This window comes from Echinops telfairi, unplaced genomic scaffold, assembly GCF_000313985.2.
Source record: "Echinops telfairi isolate 266 unplaced genomic scaffold, ASM31398v2 ScPeMD7_2;HRSCAF=8, whole genome shotgun sequence".
NCBI classification, from domain to species: Eukaryota; Metazoa; Chordata; class Mammalia; order Afrosoricida; family Tenrecidae; genus Echinops; species Echinops telfairi.
In genome coordinates, this window is record NW_022103898.1 from 61,615,850 (window position 1) to 61,628,120 (window position 12,271).

Here is a 12,271-nt window from a genome sequence, read left to right on the forward strand (position 1 = left end):
CCCCTCCCCCACCCCACCGCCCTGTGGGCCAGTGCCCTGTTCCCTCCGTGCCACCAACCCAGTCTCTCCCCACCCTGTTTCTCCCTCCACCCATGAAATTAATCATTTAATCTGGGAGTTGATTTTATAGCTGTAGGGAGGAAGAGTACACTCCTCCCATTGCTTCCTCTACACCATGAACATTTTTATTCTGCGCAGGAGCTATGACATTTCCAATGAATCTTCAATAATAATGTAAAATAATGCAATAGTAAATATTAATGTAAAAATTATCTCTAGTTAGATCCATAAGGTGCACACTTTTCTGAGTTGTGTACATTTTCTGTCCCTAATATGATATCCTTTTGACAAATAAACACAAAACTACTTTTCAAGCTACCAACAGAGCTCAGTGTAACAGATTGCTGAGGGAAAAGAAAGATTATTTTCTACTTGTCATTAATAGTTAATTGTTATTGCAGTTTTTATGATAGGAGGCATGGGTTAGGAAAATAATATCCACCCTTTCTAGAAGTGCTTTGATGTTATCAAAGGTGATCACATGGCAGCTAATAAGCCTGTCCCGTGAGGAATTAAACGGAGTGGGTCTGTGGAATTTTCTGTCTCCTCTCTTTAAAGTACTTTAGAGCACTCACTTGGGAGAGCAAATCAATACTAATGTTTAATAAAAGCTCTCATGTTCTGGAATGCTTACAAATGAGGCATCTCAGAAATGTGTCTTTTGGGGGATTATTCTGGATTGAATTGTGTCCCTACAAAAAATTGTGCTGTAAATTCTCACATCTAGGCCTGAGGCTATTATCCCATTTGGGAATTCTTGGCTATGTTAATGAGACTGAATACAGGATGTATTTTGAGTCGATCTCTGTTGAAATGTAAAAAAGATTAAATAGGATGTGTGTAGTAATATAGGGAAATAGAGGTGCCAAGACATGCGAAAGTTCTCCAGGAAGAGAAGCTGGAAACAATAAGGACATGGTTCCATAGCCACCAGAGAGAGCCTTCCCCTGGAAGCCAGCCCCTGGATTTGCACGTAGAGCATACTCAACTGTGAGAAAATAATTGCGTGTGTGTCTAAGTCACCCATATTCAGTATTCCTGTTACAGTTGAATGAGATAACGAAAACAAGAGACGCATGGGTGCCCATGGCGGTGCTTCAAATAATACTGGAGGGCCTTTTCACTCATTCTTCCAAAGTCCTTGTGAAATGATATTGATAGTTAGAACATCTTACAGTATGGTGGGCTAGCTCTTTCAACAGGTCTGAGGTTTGTGTGGCTCCCACAATTAATGTGGAGAAGAATAAAAGAAAGGCGACAAAGAATATCAGTTGGGAGATAAAGAAGTCAAATTCTAAATTGCCCTTAATACACAGGAGAAAGACAAAGAGGTCAGTGTGGCCGTCTCATGTCAATCAAATGGACAATGTGTGTCTGAGGAGTTCTTGTTTAAAGGAAAGTGAGCTGAACAGCTGATGTGAAGAATGTCTAAAAGACAAGAAAGTCCTGGTGGGAATATTGCTGAGTGTTAAAAGAAATTTTTGAAATTTTGCATTTACTGATTTTGCATTGGGCAATGTCTCCCCAGGGTCATGAAATGAGTCTGCTCTCGCAGTAGAATCTAGCCTTTGACCCACTGGCAGCAGCATGGACTTTGAGAAAGTCACTGACCTCTCAGTCCTTCATCTGCACATTCTTCTTTTGCATTGGAAGGATCCTACTGCCTGAGATGGCTGGGAGGATCTAGGAACCTAATGCATATGTGGAACTCAATAAATTCAGATGCTATTATTAATAATCAGAAGTAACCATCACCCCCATATTTGTTTCAGTTACCAGAAAATTTACAATGAAAGGGGAATCAAAAATAATCTAAAGGCTCAAACCGTCGTCATTGAGTTGCCAACCGAGTTTTCTTTTTTTGTTTGCAAGGAGGTCGACTTCTCCTTAGCAATATTGGATTTAAAAAAATCATTTCGGACACATGGTGATGCTAGAAGACAAAATTGAACTGTACCACATGGTTTGCAAGGCTTTAATCTTTGTCATTCTTCTGTGTGCCAGCTGCTGTGTTTGAACCACCACTTTAAACATGCTGGCTCATTTTATAATCTACATGACTTTCCTGGTGACACTGTGGGCTAACACTGGGCTGTTAACTGCAAGTTGGGCAGTTCAAACCCACCAGCCACTCCATGGAAAAGATAAGGCTATCTGTTCCCAGCGAGAAAAAGCAAGGCTCTTAATGAGATGCACTGACACAGTGGCTCCAACAGTGGACTCAGGCAAAGGAACAATTGTGAGGGTGGCACAGAACTGGGCAGTGTTTCTTGGTTGTGCACAGGCTCTCTATGGGTTGGAGCCAACTTGGTGACACCTGACAACAACATCTATTCCCCAAATTTACAAATTGCCTAAAGGGTCACCAAGAGTCAGAATCAACTCAATGCCAGTGGGTTCTGCATGCCTTTCCTTTATATGCGCTAATCTGAATTGTCTTCTAGACCTCCCCTATTCAGCCCACTACTTCTCTGCCATTTCCTCATAGTGTGGTGGCTGCATGTTGTTTTCATGCTGAAGGTTATGCCACTGCTATTTCGAATACCAGCAGATCATCCAAAGTATACCGGTTTCAGCAGACTGAGAACAGACTAAGATGAAGGAATAGGCTGTGCACGTTTGAGAAATTCTCCACAGCAAACCTGTAGGTAGCATTGAAACACTTCTTCAAGCTACTGAAAACCTAATAAACAGAAGCAGAACACTCAGTTATATTGCCAAAAGCCGAGTCCCTCAGGTTAGGAGGCACTGAAAATATGACCGAGGAAGAGAGCTCTTCTCAAAGTCAAGTCGACCATAATGACACAGATGGAGTAAAGCCTAGGAGAGGAAAGCCCTGGGGACCTTCATTTGTTGATGGGGTATGACTCAAAATGAGAAGAAACAGCTACAAAAATCAACTAATAATTGGAACTTGGAGTATACAAAATGTGAATACAGGAAAATTAGAAATTGTAAAAATTGGGATGGAATGCATAAATGTCATGTTTTAAGCATTAGTGAGCTGAAGCTGACTGGTATTGACCATTTTGAATCAGAAAATCACATTATTTACTTGCCAGGAATGGTACAATCAAGAGGAAAGGTGTTATATTCATCATTAAAAAGACCACTTCAAGATCTATCTTAAAGCACAATGTTGTCTGATAGGATAATGTCTATCCTACAAGTAAATCCAGTCAATACAACTATTATTCAAATGTATGCACCAACCACTAAAGCTACTTATGAAGAAATTAGAGCACTCTACCAACATCTTCAGTCTAATATTGATCAATCATGCAGTCAAGATGCATTTATAATGATCAGTGATTGAAATTCAAAAATTGGAAACAAACAGGAAAGAACAGTAGTTGGAAAATATGACCTTGGTGACAGAAATACAGATGGAGATCACTTGATAGAATTGTATAAGACCAATTACTTCTGTGCAAATATGTTTTTCAACAACACACAAAACAACTCACTGTACATTCAGCTGTCTCCAGATGGAATACACAGATATAAACTTCACTACATCGGTGGGGACAGATGACAGAGAAGTTCAATATCAGCAGCTAAAACCAGGCCACCGGTCAACTGTGCAACAAAGTTTCCGTTGCTCATATGTAAGTTCAGACTGAAGTTGGAGAAATTTCAAACAAATCTATGAGAGTCAAAATACAACCTGGAGTCTATCCTACCCAATGTCTAGAACATCTCAAGAACATATTTGAAGCATTAAGCACTCATGACAGAAGGTGTGATGTGCTGTGGGATGTCATCAAGATCATCAGCCACAAAATGCCATTACAAGACAGGGATAAAGGAAATGATCTGAGTGGCTATCAGAAGAGACTCTAAAAATTGCTCTAATGATAAATAGCTAAGGTAAATGGAAGAAATGATAAAGTCAAAGAACTGAAGAGAAAATTTCAAAGAGCAGCGTGAGAAGACAGAATAAAATATTATAATGAAATGAGCAAACACCTAGAGTTAGAAACCAAAAGGGAAAAACCCATTCAGTGTATCTCCAACTGAAAGAACCCAAGAAAAAATTAAGTTTTGGATTGCAATATTGAAAGAATCTATGAACAAAATATTTAATGATGCAGGAAGCATCAAATTAATATGGAAAGAATACAGAGTCATTGTACTAGAACTAGTTGACATGCAACCAGTTCAGGAGGTAGCACTTGTGCAAGAACCAGTGTAAGTGAAGGATGAAATTCAAACTGCATTTAAAGTAGTCAAAAACAAGGATCCAGGAATTGATGGAATGCGAATTGAAGTATTCTAACAAGCTGATTAAGGACTGGAAGCACTCACTGGTCTATGCCAGGAAATTTGATAGACAGCTAGTTGCCCAACTGGCTGGAAGAGATCCATATTTAAATCCATCCCCCCCACCACCACCAAAAAAAATAGTGAGCCAATAGAATGCTCAAATTATCAAAAAAAATAACACTAATATCACATGCAAGTAGAATTTTGCTGAAGATCATCCAACAATGGTTGCAGCAGTTCATTGACAAGAAGCTTCAGACCAGTTTCAGAAGAGGACATGAAACAAGGTACATCATTGCTAATGTCAGGTGGATCTTAGCTGAAAGCAGATGATACTAGAAATATGCTTACCTTGATTCATTAACTATGCAAAGGTATTCAGCTGCATGGATCACAATAAACTATGGGTAGCTCTGAGGAGATGGAGAGTTCCAGAACATTTTGTTGTGCTCATGTGGAAACTACATTAAGAGGCAGTTGAGCAAACAGAACAAGAGAATACAGCATAGTTTAAAGTCAGGAAAGGTGTGCATCACGGTTGAAGCCTCCCACCATACTTATTCAATCTATATGCTGAGCAAAAATCAGAGAAGCTGAATTATATGAATAAGAATACTATATCAGGATTGAGACAAACGTATTAACAACCTTTGATATGCAAAGGACACAACTTATTTGTTGACAGAGATGGAGACTTGAAATGCTGATGAAGACCAAAGATAACAGCCTTCTGAACAGATTAAAATTCAAAGTAAAGAAAATCAAAACCCTCACAACTGGACCAGTAGGTAGCATCATGACAAATGGAGAAAGGATTAATGTTGTCAAGGGTTTCATCTTGCTCATATCCACAATCAATGCTCATGGAAGCAACAGGCAAGAGATCAAACGATGTGTTGCAGTAGGCAAGATCTCTTTAGAGTACTGGACAACAAGGATGCTACTTTGAGGACTAAGGTGTGCCTGGCCCAAGCCATGGTTTTGGGGTTTTTAAAAAAATCATTTTATTAGGGGCTCATACAACTCTTATCACAATCCATACATACATCAATTGTGTAAAGCGCATTTGTACATTCATTGCCCTAATCATTCTCAAAACATTTCCTCTCCACTTAAGCCCCCGGTATTAGGTCCTCATTTTCCCCCTCCCTTCCCACTCCCCTCTCCCTCATGAGCCCTTGGTAATTTGTAAATTATTATTTTGTCATATCTTGCCCTGTCCGACGTCTCCCTTCACCCACTTTTTGGTTAGAGGGAACCGATTACAAGGAACTATATGTGACCTCCTCCCTGGGGGACGGACAGCCAGGGTATGTTCAATAGATTCAGATACATGTGAAAGTTGGGTATTGAATAAGAAAGGATAGAGGAAAATGTATGCATTTGAAATAAGGTGTTGACCAAGAATATCGAAATCACCATGAAGCATCAAAAGAACAAACAGATATGTCTAGGAAGAAGTACAGCCAGAATGCTCCGTGAAGGCAAGGTGTGACAAGACTTCATCTCACACACTTTGGACATGTTATGAAGAGAGACCAGACCCTGGATCAGGACATCATTTTTGGTAGAATTGGCACAGTGGCTGCAACAACAGGTCCAAACATAAGAACAAGTGTGAGGATGGTGTAGGACCAGCCACTAGGTTTTCCCTTGTACATAGGGTCTCTCTGAGTCAGAGCAGACTTGATGGTTCCTAACAGAAAAACCCAAACCTGCTTCACCTTACTTACCCTAAAAAACTCGACACTATTGTATTTTCTAATATCCTTATCCAAAAACATACATTAATTGCTTTTTCCTCTTTTACAACTGATTTCTTTCTGCCTTGTTGTTGTCTATGTGGCAATAGAAATTGACCCAACAAAAAATCCCAGGCGCCTCCTTGCTCACTTACCTCTTTCCACTAGAGGAGTTGGAAAAGTTGAACACTCATTTCTGCAGCCTTCCTCACTTCAGTATACGCTCATTGCACAGTTCTGACATGTTTACAAGGGACCGAACAGGGTGCGGATGCTCTCTTATAAATGAGATAGGCACAAAAAGGGAGCTCCCTGGCCCCTCCTTTTTTCTGCCTTGAACGCTGGGATGTGGCAGCTCCGTTGCACTAAGAGGGGGGAGAACACAAGGTCAAAGGCACATGCCAAGAAGGGCAAAACAAATAAACGGAACATCACTGAATCATTACCTCTGCCCAGCACTGCTCACCTATAGACGTCTGACGTGAGAACATCATTTCTTCATTGTTTAAAGTAGTTCGTTGACATTTTTTTCTTGCTGATGAAAATATGTCTAGTTGATAAAATTTAGTTTCCTAGTTTTACCCCTTACATCAGATTCCCAAACTTCTTTGGCTTACTGCCCCTTTTCAGATCAGAAAGATGAAAACTCTCAGTGCCCCTCTGGCAGTCAGAAACAGTTGTGCCCCAGCCCATAATCCAGGGTAACGTCGACGTCTCGGTTTTCGCAGGCCCACTCTTTCCAGTGCCCCCAGTGTGGGAACTACTGCCCTAGATTACGAGCTTTTGATTTGATATAGCTTTAATTATTTCCTGGAAATTTTCCAATATAGGAATGTAAGTCAAAATATTGCTTCAGAATCATTGAAAACTTTACTAATGAAAATATCAAAATGTGACTTTATTGTTTCTCAGCATATCCTCCATTCCCTTCTAAAGATGATCTTTTCATATCACTGATTTCCCCCCAAAGAATTCTGTCTGCCTCATTTTACGCCGTGTCATAACAGCAGTTTTGACATCCTCAAAGGACTCAAACAATGTGCCTTTGAAATGGGACATTGAATTTTGAGGACAACCACAATCCAAGGGGCAAAGCTACTGTGGGAGGATGAAGGAGGTAAGGTTTTCCAACAAAATTGTCATAGATCAGCCTTGGTGCCCTCAAAGAATCAGCAAGTGCATTAGTATGATTGCTATCAATTCTTTGATACAATTTATTTGGCCTTTTTATCCACCAATTCAATTTTAGTTTTTTGTAAAACTTCTTCACAGGTAGAGAACAAAGAAGCCATCAATCTCACCAGGAGAAGGGGTGGGTGGGAGGAATATTTTACAAAACGCTTGACGTACATTCTTCTCTGCTGATAACTTTTTAAAGAAAACAAAGCGTCTTCACTAGTCCCCTTGATCCTCCTGTGTCCTTCAAGACAAGCTATCTTTGATCTGACCCATTTGAAATCTTAAAAAAACAAACAGACACCAGTCACCATAATGTCTGAGCTGAACTCTACCTGAATTTCCTGGCCCAGCAAATCCTCTCAGAAGCCACTGCTGTGAATAGCCTCCCTCTACCCCCCACATTTGCTCAAAACATTTGCTCTCCACTTAAGCCTCTGGCATCAGCTCCTCATTTTTCCCCTTCTACATGCTCCTTCCTCCCTCATTAACCCTTGATAATTTATAAATTATTATGTTGTCATATCTTACACTGTCTGATGTCTCCCTTCACCCACTTTCTGTTGTCTATCCCCCAGGGAGGAGGTTATAATCGGTTCCCCCTTTCCACCCGACCCTCCCTCCACCCTCCTGGTATTGCCACTCTCACCACTGGTCCTGAAGGGATCATCCGCCCTGGATTCCCTGTGTTTCCAGTTCCTATCTGTACCAGTGTACATCCTCTGGTCTAGCCAGATTTGTAAAGTAGAATTGGGATCATGATAGTGGGCAGGGGTGGGGAGGAAGCATTTAGGAACTAGAGGAGTATTGTATGTTTCCCCGTTGCTACACTGGACCCTGACTGGCTCGTCTCCTCCCCACGACCCTTCTGTAAGGGGATGTCCAGTTCCTACAGATGGGCTTTGGGTCTCCACTCCGCACTCCCCCTCATTCACCATGATTTGATTTTTTGTTCTTTGATGCCTGATACCTGATCCCTTCGAGACCTGGTGATCATCACGCAGGCTGGTGCCAATGCACCAATTCTTCTCAGGTTATCCTTATTCAATGAACAACTTTCCCATACATGTGAGGAGATTGAAGATCACATGGCTTGGGGTCAGGTGCATCTTAGTCTTCAAACTGACCTCTTTGTTCTCCATACTTTAAAGGGTCTCTTATAGGAGATCAGTCATTTGATTTTCTGACTGCTGCTTCCATGGACTGACTGAATGTGGTTATAGATCCAAGTAAAATGAAATCCGTGACAACTTCACACTCTTCTACATTTATCATGGTGTTGTCCATTGGTCCAATTGTGAGAAGTCTTTTACATCTTCATTGCTTTCCTTGCATCAGCCATTAGTACAGAGCATCAATAATGGTGGAGTTGATTTAATGTAGTTTCATTAATCAATGTGATTAATTCAGTCAAGAGTGGAAGGAAGAACCTAGACCCAACAATCAAACACTTTCGTAAAAGATATTCTGTTTAGTTCATTTTCATATGTTAAACACGGTCCCTTATCGATATATTACCAATCTGACAAAGCTGACCTTAGAATGTTAGTGCATCAATTTTCACCTCATTTAGAGGACCTTTTGGAAGGAAAGGCACATTCGCAAGGTTTTTTTGTACGATGTGGCATACAGAAAAAGTAAACAACTAATAACAGCCGTGTAAATACAGCTGGACTTTTCCCGGGATGTCATTGTGTTTCACTTTCTCTCACTCCTTGTTTGGACTGCTCCCTATCAATACATCCAGGTGGGCATCTGGTTCGGTTTTTGGAGAACAGCTGCTATGTTTGTTAAACCTTAAGCACTACCCCCAAAGCTATTTTCAGTAGTCCTATTCCTATAAAAGCTTCATCTAAAATTAATTAAGAAATTTCTGTGGTTGAATGAAACCACTGAATGCATCAAAGTCCTTAGAATTTATTTTTCAATGGTCAGCTAGCAAATACCAAGTAGAAGAATTGCCCATTACATTGTCTTACTTTGCGTAGTATTATTTTTAAATTTTAGTCATTGGATATGTGGACATAATATTGTTGCCTTCACAAAATTCTTTTCCTTTATTTTCCAGGTATCAGCCAAAATTAATAGCAAGCATTTAGTATTAAGTAGCCATTTTTGAATGATCATCTGAAACTAATTTTTGAACAATTACTTGACTTCGTGGAAGTTTTTTCCCCTTATTTTCTAAGTAGATGCCAAGATTAATAATAAGAGGGTTAGTATCCATTAACTTTCTTAGAATGATCACGTGAAACTAATTTTTAAAGATTTACTTGACTATCAATTTTTAAAGCCTAACTTCCTAAATATGGAAACAAGGCGAAGCTGCTTTTATATATGATAAAACATGAAATCCATACTGAAAACCAATATCACCAGGAAATGCTTATTGATAAAAACATTTCTCTAATAAGTGTGTTTTGAATTTAAGTAGTTTCTCAGTTGGAATTAGAATGCCATGGGGAGAAATGTACTCGGCATTTGAAATGACAATGACAATCTCTGTGCTGTGCATCTTTCTTTTCCTTTAACCAAATGGCATAATTATATCTTTGTCTTTCACAGAACAACAAAAGCTCTCTGAGTCAATTAGCTTTAAGCCCTTGCAGGTTAAAAATAGCAAGTCTAATTGAAATACACGAAGACAAGGCCATGAGTGCACATCTTGTCAGCATTAAGTAGGCTTTGATTGAACAGATTCCTCTTCTAATGGGTAACACATACTGGTGGATGTGCAAAGAAGTCAGGGTTCCCTAGGGTGTCACTGTTATTTGTCAAGGAGGGTGTGGACAGGAAGATGAGGAGGATGAAGAAGATTCACTACTTGAAAAAGCTCAAATCAATAAAAAGTTAAGATAAAAAGAGTATTTGCAGTATGGGTGTTGAATGTTTGCATTTGATAGAAACAGCTACAATTTCCCAATCAATGGGAAATTGACACGGAGAATATTGTTCTGAAATAATCACATTGGGGGGAATTTTATAAACTGACAGGTGCCAACAACGTATGGTTGTTTTACCTTCATTTTATGTGGATTTTATGTCAGAAGGGCTGTAGATAGTTCCCCAAATATGAAATTTGGCAGACAGCTTTAAAAGCAAAACAAAGACAGAAATGATGTTTATAACCTGGCTGATTAAGGAGCGTATAAATGGTTGTGTGCTGAGAATATAAGCCACAAAGAGACTTTGGGATTCATTTGTAGAGGCTCTTTATTGTTGTGCTAATAGTTTGACTTTGAGTGGTTTCCCAGAGCTTATAAAACCAAAATTAAACTCTTTAACTGGCACTCTGTAGGCCTGCTCGTTTGTAGCTAAACTGCATTGCTTGCTACATTCTTTCTTACAACTAAAAACTAGTTACAACTCAACCTATTTTGACTCATGGTGATCCCATAGGTCTGCATGTAAACCATGCATATGGGGGCTCCATACATTTTGTGGCAAATGAAATTCAAAGCTAAAGGAATTTTTTCACAAACTTTGTGAAGTTCCCAAAACAACACCATTTCTATAGCTGCATAATACTCTCTGCTATGAATTCTACTGCGATTTTCCACTTTATTATTCCCAACACAAACTTCTACTCATGATTTCAGAAACATTCCCGATAGTACCATCTGTTATCACCTTAACTGGAGCTAGCCACTCTGCTTTGACCTCTTATTTACTTGGGATTATGTTTTGCTTCCTGTGGGCTGGTCCAGGATTCTCAGGGGTTTGTCCATCGAGGCCTAGCACTCCTCCCGATGTGGCCAAACATAATGTAATCAACTCATGATGAGATCCGCCGTGAGCAACCAAGCACTTATACGAATATTAGGGTGGCCTGCAACTCCCTTCATCAGCCCTGAGGAAATTAAAAAGAGGTTTCCTTGGGGGTATGACCTATTTTCTATTGAAATAGATACTCTAGGGAAGCTTGCTTGTTTTTTGCTGGGTCTGGATCTTGCGTCTAGTTCGCCGACCTCCAGTTCTTTGGACTGAGCCAGCGGCCTGCCACATTGCCTCACGATCCCAGGCTCTATCAGCAGCCTGCCCTCTGCCCTGCTGACCTTGGATTCACTTACCTCTCCCGTCACAGACCTGACCTACTGAACTCGGATTCTTCCACCTCTGCCTCCTGTGGTGCTCCTGCCCATCCTGGGGTCACTAGCCCCCAGAGTTACTCGAGTCAGGAGGAATTCCCAGTTTAAAATCTGACACACAGATTTGGAACCAGACTGGATTTACCCACTTCCACAACAGTGTGGGCCATTTTCTTGATATGGGTATGCCTCTATGTTTGCTTCTCTAGGGAATGCAGCATTATGCAGTACTTTATCTGTCATGGTCCCTTGTTGGGAGGAGTCAGCAAGAACAGTGCAAAACTGCTTCGTTCAAATTCAAAGGCAGGCAAGAATGATGACTCAGACTCAGAGCAAGACTGCTTCCATCGAGCTGCTCCCCAGGCAGTCAAGCAGCGCAAGCGAGGTACAGCGGCTTAGAATGGAAGGGAGTGGCTGCAGATCCTTGGCACCCGCTTGTCAAGCCTTAAGACACACCTGTCACGGGTTCATCAGTACAGCCATAAGAAGGTAAGAAAACTGCCAGATCAGAGGATGGCAGAGCTTTGTGCCACTGGGGCTTTTAATGCCATGCAGTCAAGAAAGGTGCCCCATCACCCATCCTGGGTCCATCGATTACCACGTAGAGATTTTTTTATTTGGCATAATTTTATTCCACAATCTGTTTCTGCCCAGAAACTACACACAGCATCTTAGCACATATGTTTCAAATAGTGTAGCTACTTGTGTTTGTCTTTTTTTAAAATCGTTTTATTACGGGCTCATACGACTCTTAGCACAATCCATACACACATCAATTGTGCAAAGCACATTTGTACTTCATTCTCAAAACATTTTCTCTCCACTTAAACCCCCGACATTAGGTCCTCATTTTTCCCCTCCCTCCCCACTCCCCACCCCCCCGCATAAGCCCTTGATAGTTTATAAATTGTTATTTTGTCATATCTTGCCCTGTCCGAC

General features: G+C 40.5%; 1 protein-coding gene across 1 annotated transcript in view; it reads left to right on the forward strand.

The window, feature by feature from the left end:
• The window catches only part of PTPRR (protein tyrosine phosphatase receptor type R), a 283,812-nt gene that overhangs the window by 110,555 nt on the left and 160,986 nt on the right, over nucleotides 1-12,271 (forward strand). The gene's annotated exons all lie outside the window — the stretch shown is intronic.